General features: G+C 39.0%; 1 protein-coding gene across 3 annotated transcripts in view; it reads left to right on the top strand.

The window, feature by feature from the left end:
* The window catches only part of Mllt3 (MLLT3, super elongation complex subunit), a 329,863-nt gene that overhangs the window by 287,107 nt on the left and 33,260 nt on the right, over positions 1-9,496 (top strand). The gene's annotated exons all lie outside the window — the stretch shown is intronic.

The raw sequence follows: 9,496 nt of genomic DNA, 5'->3' as shown, positions 1-9,496 counted from the left end.
TCTCTCTCTCTCTCTCTCTCTCTTGTATGCTGGGGATTGAACTCAGGACCTTGTGCTTGCCAGGCAGGCACTTATGCTGTTGAGCTATATCCCCTACCATTTATTCTTTCAGTTGATTTTATTTATTTTGTTTTCATACGTATGACCTTGCCATTATAAATCGTGTTTTCATATGTGTTATTTAAAGTTTGCCTGTATATTCACTTCATTTTGTGATTTAGAAGTGTAAATTTGAACATGAGATGTCTGCTTTCCTGGACAGTGAACCTATGTGTGACCTAAGCACTGGGACCTGTCCTCAGAAAAGTCCTGTAGCGTAGTCACCCACAGTTTGCCTTCACTGTGTTCATCTAGTGCTCTTCGTCGGTGCTTCTGTCACGGTTCAACATCTTCACACTTACAAAAGTGCAGCCTTAGCTAGCAGGCTGTAATCCATCTGAGGGTTTGTAATGTACCACACAGGAAGGATTTATTTTGCTTTCATTATATGTGGTTGTGAAGTGTGTCAGTATGTCAAAGGCAAAGCTTTTAATTGTTACAGAAAAGACGTTAAAAGACAGGTACCTAAATGGCTTTCCTCAATGCCAAATATCTTTCCAAGGGACAAAAAGATGCCAACTTTGTGCTCGTGCTCTCCCATGCTTGCGTGCCCATGGGCCCTCCCTCCCTCCCTCCCTCCCTCCCATTTTATTTATTTATTTATGGGATTGAACTCAGGCCGCTGTGCTTGCCAGGCAAGCGCTTATTCCACTGAGCCGTCTCCTGGGTTCCCCATTAGTACCTTTTATATCTGGCATTAGATCTATTAATTTGACCATTAGGAATATATAGGAATGTTTTTGAAAACTCCTGTGGTACTTGAAGCCTCCAGGCCCTTATTAGCTGGAAAATCTTGCTTCTGCCAGGGCATGGAGCCAAGGCAGGGCTCTAAGTAGGTAGGGTTTTGTGTTTGAAATAATAATAAGGAAAGAGAAGTCCACACGGACTTCCAGGTTGTTATGTATTTGAAAGAGCCAGTGAGGAATTGAGGGACAAGGGAAGAGATGGAGCATCAGTCAGTTTTGTTTGAGCAGGATGCTCCGCCCAGCCATCCTCCTCCCACAGTGCTCTGTGCCCAGCATGCTAGGAAGGGCGGCAGTGCATTCCTGAGATCTGTCTGGACCTGTCTTGGGAGATGCTGTGGGTCAGTCTTCCAATTGCTAGCTTCCCAGGCAGTAACCAATGAGCTTGGGACGATGGTGACCTGTCTTTCCTCTTGGGGGGCCTTACTTCCCTCTGCTTTTCTCTCACAAGGATCAGCTTGAACTGTAATCCCCCAACCCCCCACCCCCAACAAGCATGGTACAACTTGTTTAATGTCTTCATTAACAAAAATGAAACAGGCTAGGACTTTTTGTCTCCTGGCCTATTGTTTTCTGAAAGCCTTATCTTTCCAAACTCTGTCTCTAATATTTTATTCTTAGTTTTCATGTCTTGTCTCTGTCTCTGTCTCTGTCTCTGTTCTGGGGATCAAACTTGGGACCTTTGCTTGCCAGGCAGGTGCTTGTGCTACTAAGCTACATCTCTGGCCCTCATATCATTTCTAAGGAAGAGTTTTAAACACTTCCCATGTTGGTTGCAAGATATTTTAAGCTAATGTCTAGTGCTTTGTCCCTAAAGATAGCCTAGGCCAGTGATGGCAAACTGTTCACAACTTTCAGTAATACAAACAGCCTGCAGTAGCAGGAATGCATTGGTTCTCTACCAATGACCTTGGTAAGGTAGGAAAAAAAGTTCTATATTCTGAGTAGAACAGATTTTTCCTCTGGGTTTTGGACCTGACGTCATCTTTCTGACCCTGAATTTGCCTATAAAGGTTACTGAGTTAAATTATCACCATCTATTGATTCCCCTCCCAAAATTTACCAGAAATAAGGTACTGTAATAATCTTAAAATGTTAATTCTCTAACTCAAGGCTAGGTCACCAACTGGCTCAGTATCTAGGAGGAAGGGACCATAGCTAACTTTCTTAACACTATTCCTCCTCTTTGTTTTGTACAACTGTTGTCTCAGATTTTGTTGAGATAAGGAAGAGCTTGACCTTGTCTCCATTCTGATGCAAGAAACACCCCCACCTGAAGCTTGTGCGGGAACTAGCCAGCTCTTGTTGTGCTGTATTGATAAAAATGCTGTTAGCTGTGTAAAGTCTTTTTCTTCATCTGGAAACAATCAGACATTGAGTATTTTGATATAAAGTAGTTGTTTAGAAGGACAATTAAAATGACTAATTTTTATATGTCTTTAGAAGAATAACAGCACTTTTTAAAAATGTATTTAGTACAGGATCTGCAGAGTCTCATCTCACTACACAGATTGGACTCCTAGTGATCCTCCAGTTTTCCGCCTCCCAAGCACTGGAATTACAGGCTTGTACCACCACGCCCAGCCTCAGTTGCTATCTCAGCATGCCCCAAGGGCGGGGCCAGCAGGGCACTCTGGGGATCAGTCATTGCTGAAGTACTTCAAAGAAAGCATCAAATAATCAAAACTGATTTATTTTATATGCTTGAAAATTAATGTCAGTTATAATAAGTATACCTCACATTAGATATACTAGTTACAGCTTTTTAAAAAATTATTACTCTTTTTCTGTGGTCTTAAAGTGTATTTACACATTCCTGTTAAATAACTGGTTACCCCAAAATGGCTTAATTTATAGAATAAATAACTTTTTCTCTTTGACTTTGCATTGCTTCTGCCTGACACATAAAGGAGCTATGCAAAGTTGTAATTCTTGAAATAAAAAGAAAAGATTGTATGACTCCACAAGCCTCCCTTTGTGAGCAGATAAAGAGAATCTTATGGAGAGGTTCAGGACTTTGCATGTCCTGCCTATTATTTCTACCCCTGTTTATTTTTACATTGTGTTTCATAAGGATGTGCAAGGCATATTCACCAGTGACCTAAGGCTTACGATAAATAATAATTATGATAAATCTTATCAAGTAGAAATGCTAGGCTAAGGGGCCAAGGAGATGGCTCAGTGGAATAAGCGCTTCCCTGGCAAGCATAAAGGCCTGAGTTCAATCCCCAGTTCCACAAAAAAAAAAAAAAAGAAAAGAAAAGAAAAGAAAAGAAAAAAGAAATGCTAGGCTAAACTCAGAAAACTAACTTTTAACAAAGATAATTTCCTTCATTTAAAATCAAGTAATTATTTTGATTAGTAAAGAATAAGGGAGATCAGCCCCAGATAAATTGTATAAGGGGTGTGGTGTGTTGGCAGAATTTTAATCTAAAGACTTGATTAACAAAAAATCATGTGTCACTCATGGAAAATTACAGTTCTCTCATCAAACTGTACCTGGGTCTTGAGGCTAGTGATACGTTTTATTTTTTTATTTTTTTTTAATTTTTTTTTTATTTTTAACATTTAGTGTGTGTGTGTGTGTGTGTGTGTGTGTGTGTGTGTGTGTGTGTGTGGCCAGCTCAGCCCACCAGGGGGTGCGGCTGGCTGGCATGTGGTGCTGGAGGATTGAACCGTGGTCCCTGTGCTTTGCCAAGCCTGCTCCAAGTAGGTGCTCTAGACCACTGAGCCATCTCTCCAGCCCCTAGTGATACGTTTTAAATATTCCAGCAAAATAGAAATATCATTCATAGGGCCTTCTGGGCCCTGAATGTATGGTTTAAGACAAGAACATTAGGAAGAGACATAATAATTGCCTTTATTTTTCAAATAGTGCTTTGGAAGTTTCCCAGAGTGTTGTGGTAAACAATAGATTTGGCTTCTTGGAAACTCAGGAAGCTTAGAAAGGACAAAGCCAGCTGGGAAAGGCCTTGAGTAAGTGGACTGAAGGAAGGGTCGTACCCTGGGAGCTGCCTTTCACTGCCAGAGCGCACTGGTTCTTGTGTTGGAACACCACTGATGTGCCCCTCCTTCAGCCTCAGGTTGATTTCTCTATAGCTTTTCATCATCTTTGTTTTGGCAATGACTTTGGAATTAGGAGCTTGTAATTTCCAAATGCTTTTTCCAAAACGATGCTATATCAGAGGAATTGTTTATTTGGTAAAAGTTTATTTTATTGATGAGACTTTTATTATACATACTTAATGATGTACTTGGCATGAGCACTTCAGGTTAATATCACAGTTATGCCTTTATTTGAACTCTGAAAGTCTTGGACAAGCTCAGAACACTGTTCTTTCGTGGGACAGGGTTGTTTAGTTGCCCTAGGACAGTGTCTTAAGGAGCAGAAACCTTATAGTTTTAGGATGAGCTCATTAAGCTTTCTTTCTTTCTTTTTTTTTTTTCCCCTCAAAGAATCCGAGTTTGTTATGTTTGTAAACACAAGTAGACCAAAGGAAACAATGCACTATATTACGTTAAATCAGAGAAGTCTGGTTGAACAAAGTTTATTAAATCCTTGACCTCTAGAAGAGAAGCATGTTTTTATATTGTTAACCCATAGTGTAGGGAATACCAAAACCCATGACACACTACTTGTTTCTTGTAAAGTTTTATTGAACATGGTCTGCCATGCCCATTTGTTTGCATTTGTGTTACTGCTTTTATAAGATCAGAGTTGAGTGATTCTGACAGAGACTGTTCCACTTGTGAAGTCCTAAATGTTTACTTTTGGGCCTCTCTAAAGATGGTTGCTGACCCCTGCTGTACAAGATGCCCTTTTTTAACTCTGTCTTCATGCTTCTTTAGAGAGATTTATCGGGGAAAATGGTGAATGAAAATTTTAGATAACTCATACACAAAGCAAAATACAGACTAGTCAGATGATATTGATTAAAAGGGCATGAAAATCATCTTAATAGATTAAGACTGTAACAAACAGAATTTCTGTATAAGAGGGGACAGTGAATATCATGATGCAGCAGGTTCAGTTCAGGGCAGTGAAATTTTTACGTAACCACAGAGTAGTCTGGCTTTCACCATAGGAGGCACAGTGGCTGGTACTAAGCCATAAAGAACAGTTGGCATTTGTTAAAAAGCTGGAAATTCCCTTCACATGACTTTGTAATTCCAACACATCTTTTAGAATAGAAACTTGGCGCATATGTGGAATGGGGTCTGTCATCCCGGTGAGTGAGGTCTGTGGCAGCTGAGAGCTTCTAAAAATAGGCTTTGTCCACTCCTGCAAGGTTCATGCTCCAGGCTTGAGGTTCCAAACAAATCTTGATGACAAGAGCCAGACCACTCCTTGCTGGTATTGCTGCAGCAAGCCAAAGAGAAAAAACATACATATATAGAATTTCAGAGGCTCACTTGTCAGATTTTGGGTTTATTAGCTTCTACAGGAGTATATTCAGGACAGCTAGCCAGGGAAATCGTGAGTGATCCCTGCTCTTTGACCTGCTCTGTCTTGGAAGCTTCTCTAATCATCATTCTCTGTCTCTTCAAGTATAGAACAGACTTTACCTGACTATAAAGTGTTTTTCTATTACCTGCTTCTCAATGCAAACTATTCATTGCAGGTAACATAATAGAAAGTATGTGTTTTTACATAGTGCTTCTTGGGCCCTGTTGACCAAATGTCACGCATCTTTAGTTGTTTGTGTGTGAAATACAGAGATGGTAGTATCACCTGGATATGGGAATTTGGTTTTAACCTGGGGGGGCTCAGTACCTATAGACCTAGTAGAGTAATAGGCCAGATCAGTAAAGGAAGAAATGAATCTGCATATCAGAAGCAGACATTCTAGCTTGAGAAAGAATACAGATTGTACCTTGCTGTTCAGTGTACCGGAGCATCAGTGCCAGAGAGAAGCTACTGACATAGCTCTCTTCTGGCCAAAAGTATCATTTCATGATAGTTTCAGAATTATATTATTAAAGTGAAATGCTTTGTCGACAAGTAATGCACAATTATATATACTACAATTAGATGACATTTTAAGAATACATTAGCTTAGTGTGGTAGCTCTCAACTTGTAATTTTAAATTGTACTGGTACATGTGGCACTGTCTAGAGACATTTTTAATTGTCATGATTGGGGTGTGTATATGTCAAAGGATGAGCAAAATTCTTAGTTGTAGTGGTTGATAGATTGTGTCAACTTGAGACGTTAAAAGCTTAACTCTCTTTCCACCTTAGAGTGACTCATCACTTAAAGGATGTGAAAGGGAACTGAGGAAGGGTGGAGAGTTCCATTTCCTCAGAAGGGCTCCGTCCTGGTGTCTGCGGGCGTCTAGTGCAGACCCCAGCCTCTGCCTTGGATCCTTCAGCAGCCTTCCAGTGCAGACTTGTGGGCCGCATAAGTGGACTTGCAAACAGCTCTGCCAGTCAGACTGGGTCCCTCGGCCTCCAGGGTGCAGCCTCCCCCTGCGCACTTCCTCATCCAGCTCCGCTGAGCGTTGTAAGCCATCTTGGCATTTCTTACACATTTGTATATTTTGTAGTATATCTTTTCTTCTAGTAAACCTTTACTGATAGAAGATTTTAGCATCTTAGGACCAATTACTAAACCTCTCTAAAATCCTTGTGGACATGAAAAGTATGTAAGGATGTTCTCTGTTGAACTCTTAAGAGTATTTTGTTTATACATTTCAAACGTAATTGTAAAAATATTGCTAAGTACAAAATCATTTTGTAAGAGAGAAAATTAAAAAAACAAACAAACACGATAATCTCACCATTTATTTTTACTTAGTCTCCCAGATTGGAAAAATGTGGAATAATGTGGATTATTAGTCTCCTTATGAGAAACAACAGATAGTTGAATTTTCCTTTGGATTTCATCTTGTTTCTAGTATCTTTTCTAAATCTTTCTCTTTCACTATTCTAACAAACTTTAGGGGCAGTTTGTCAGAAAAATATCTTAAGAATTTCCAGAATCAGGAAGTTTTGCTAATATTTAGAGGAATTTTTTTTTGAAGAGTAAAAATTTTTGAAAATCATTAAAAATGATAAAGAATTTCAAAACAGATGATAGGAAATTAATAATGGTTGCTATATTGCATATTGTTGTATCAGCAGTAGTTGTTAACATTACCAGTTACAGGCATGCAAAATTGATCAAAGAATTACGCAGTAGCTGTTCCTTCCAATAAACTAATAGAAATTAGTAGTATAGTTATTGTGTGTGTGTGTGTGTGTGTGTGTGTGTGTGTGTGTGTGTGTGTGTTCCCCTCCTTCTTTTCTCCTCTACCCCATCCCACTTGTTGTTTTTCCTTTTGAGCACTTTTTTTTTCCTTTTCACAATATCTGTTGTACCTTTTAGATCTTACTTTTTCAGTTTCTTACACTAGAGAAACTGAATTTGCGTTTGTTGTTGACTGACTTCTTGATGTCAGCCCTTCTTTCTGGGGTGAGATGGAATCTCAGTGTTGTTTTAATTTGTATTTCTTTCTCTGAGAAATGTGTATTCATCTCATGCCCAGTTTTGGATTGGGTCTTTTGGTTGGGGGCTTGATGTTTTTTTAATTCTTTATATGTTCTTGATAGAAGTCCTTTGTGGTAGAGGAAAAAAATCTGTAGAATTTTTATATTATTATCAGCAAAACTACTCACTAGGGATGTTTTCATGAAGTACATTTATTCATGTTAAGTTTTGTTAATAAGTTAAAATATCTCATGGCTTTAAGTCTAAATCTATTAGTAAGTTTTAAACTATTATGAAACCTAATATTGTAAGGGAGAGAAAAAGACCACATAATCTTTCAGTGATACAAACAGCCCACTGTGGCATGCATGCCGTAGGTTCACCACCCCTGATATAAACTGTCACGTGATGGCATCTCTCAACTTCAAAAGCCCAGGAGGGTGCAGCTGGGGAGTGCTGTGTTTTCTGTATCCTTGGTGAATTAAATTTGGTTTGGCAGAGAATTTTTAGTGGTAGATAAAGCTCTGTAAGTAAATCTTTGCAGGGTTAGCCAAAGAAAACAGGCTTAGATATGATGACTCTATTGGATTTATTAGTGCCATATGCAGGGTCTTTTGATCTTTAGAAGTTAGTAAGTCAGTATAATACTGATCATCAAGACTCCATGACATGGGCAGAAATCTTAATTTGCCTGTAGTGTGGATACTAACGCTATTATCTAGCACCTGCATCCCACTGATGGCAATTTTGTTAGGTTATATTAAATTTTAATGATAGCTACAGGCATTACAATTTTTTGATAGCACTAATATTATATTCTTTTTTTCTGAAGTACATCAAATTTGCTTAATTTTGTATAAATAAAAATGTAGTAGAAGTGCCACAACTGTATAAGCTACAGTGATTATGGCTTTTTTTAAAGGAACAAATTAGCTTGTCATGTGATGACACCACATGAGCATTTACTGTGGAATAAGTGCTACACCTGGACTGGGTCACTGGCGCAGCGCACCTGAGTGGCAGGGCTGGCGTGGCATGCGGCACGGGGATCAAGCCATGGTCTCTGTGCTTGCCTGGACAGGCACTTAGTCTGCTGGGCTATCTCACTGGCCTCACAGTTTTACTTTTTAAGACAATATAAAGGAAATTAAGTTTGTGACTTTGTCCCACCACTGGATTCCTTTGTAATGCTTTTGAAAAGCAGCAGAAACTACAGGACAGATGCTTCTGCCATCAGGCAGTTAATATCTGTCTGTCTGTGTACACATGTAAGTCTATAAAATTCAGATGATCTAGAACAATACGATGATACTAGTATTTTCTTTAGGTAGGTCTGGTCTTGATAATATTGGGGCCATATTTTTGTGAAAGAAAAATTGCTCTTTGGTCTCAGGCAGTAGGCTGTTTCTGTCTGCCTCCTTCCCTCTTTCCCTCCCGCCCTCCCTCTCTCCAGTAATTGGTTGATAATCTAGATCTTGACTGTAGATGATTTGTGCTTAGATTATGCTTTAAAATTTTTCATCTTTGTCCTGTTTACATACAAGTCCTTTAAAGAAGATTACCTATGTCACCCATTTAACCAGGCATTTTATTAATATCCTGTCTAGAGGTTTGAGAAAAAAAAAATTTGAATCCATCCAAAAGAAATTGACTTGTTTCTTAAACTGTCAAATGTATTTCAAATGAAGAGGCTGAGCAAGCCAAATTGACCTGGAAATGATCTTTCCAGGGCTGGGGAGATGCAAGCACAAGGGCCTGAGTTCAATCCCTGGTTCCGCAAAAAAATAAATAAATAAATAAAATAAAATTGAGAATGACTTTTCCTGTGATTTCAGTTATTCTCTTTGATAATAATAGTAACTACTAATGAGTCTTCATTCATGCTGTGCCCTGCTCTGACTGCTTTACATTATCTTCACATTCACATGAACTGCATGCTTGGTGCTGTGTTTACTCCCAGTTCCCCACAGCAGAGAAGAGGCTTATTGTGGGGAGAGGTTGTGGCACCTGCTAAGGTTGCACGGTTAGAAGGTGGTCAGATCAGGACTCTAATTTGCACTAAAGTCCAATATCTCCAGAATCTAAGCCCTGAGTTCCTGTATTATTTCATTCCTCCCACCTTCATATTAATCTGGAATTTTCAAAATATTTGATGTTTAGTGTAAAACAATTCTTATTAAAACT

This window comes from Octodon degus, unplaced genomic scaffold, assembly GCF_000260255.1.
Source record: "Octodon degus isolate 3935 unplaced genomic scaffold, OctDeg1.0 scaffold00044, whole genome shotgun sequence".
NCBI lineage: Eukaryota > Metazoa > Chordata > Mammalia > Rodentia > Octodontidae > Octodon > Octodon degus.
This window is presented reverse-complemented; position numbering and strand designations above follow the sequence as displayed.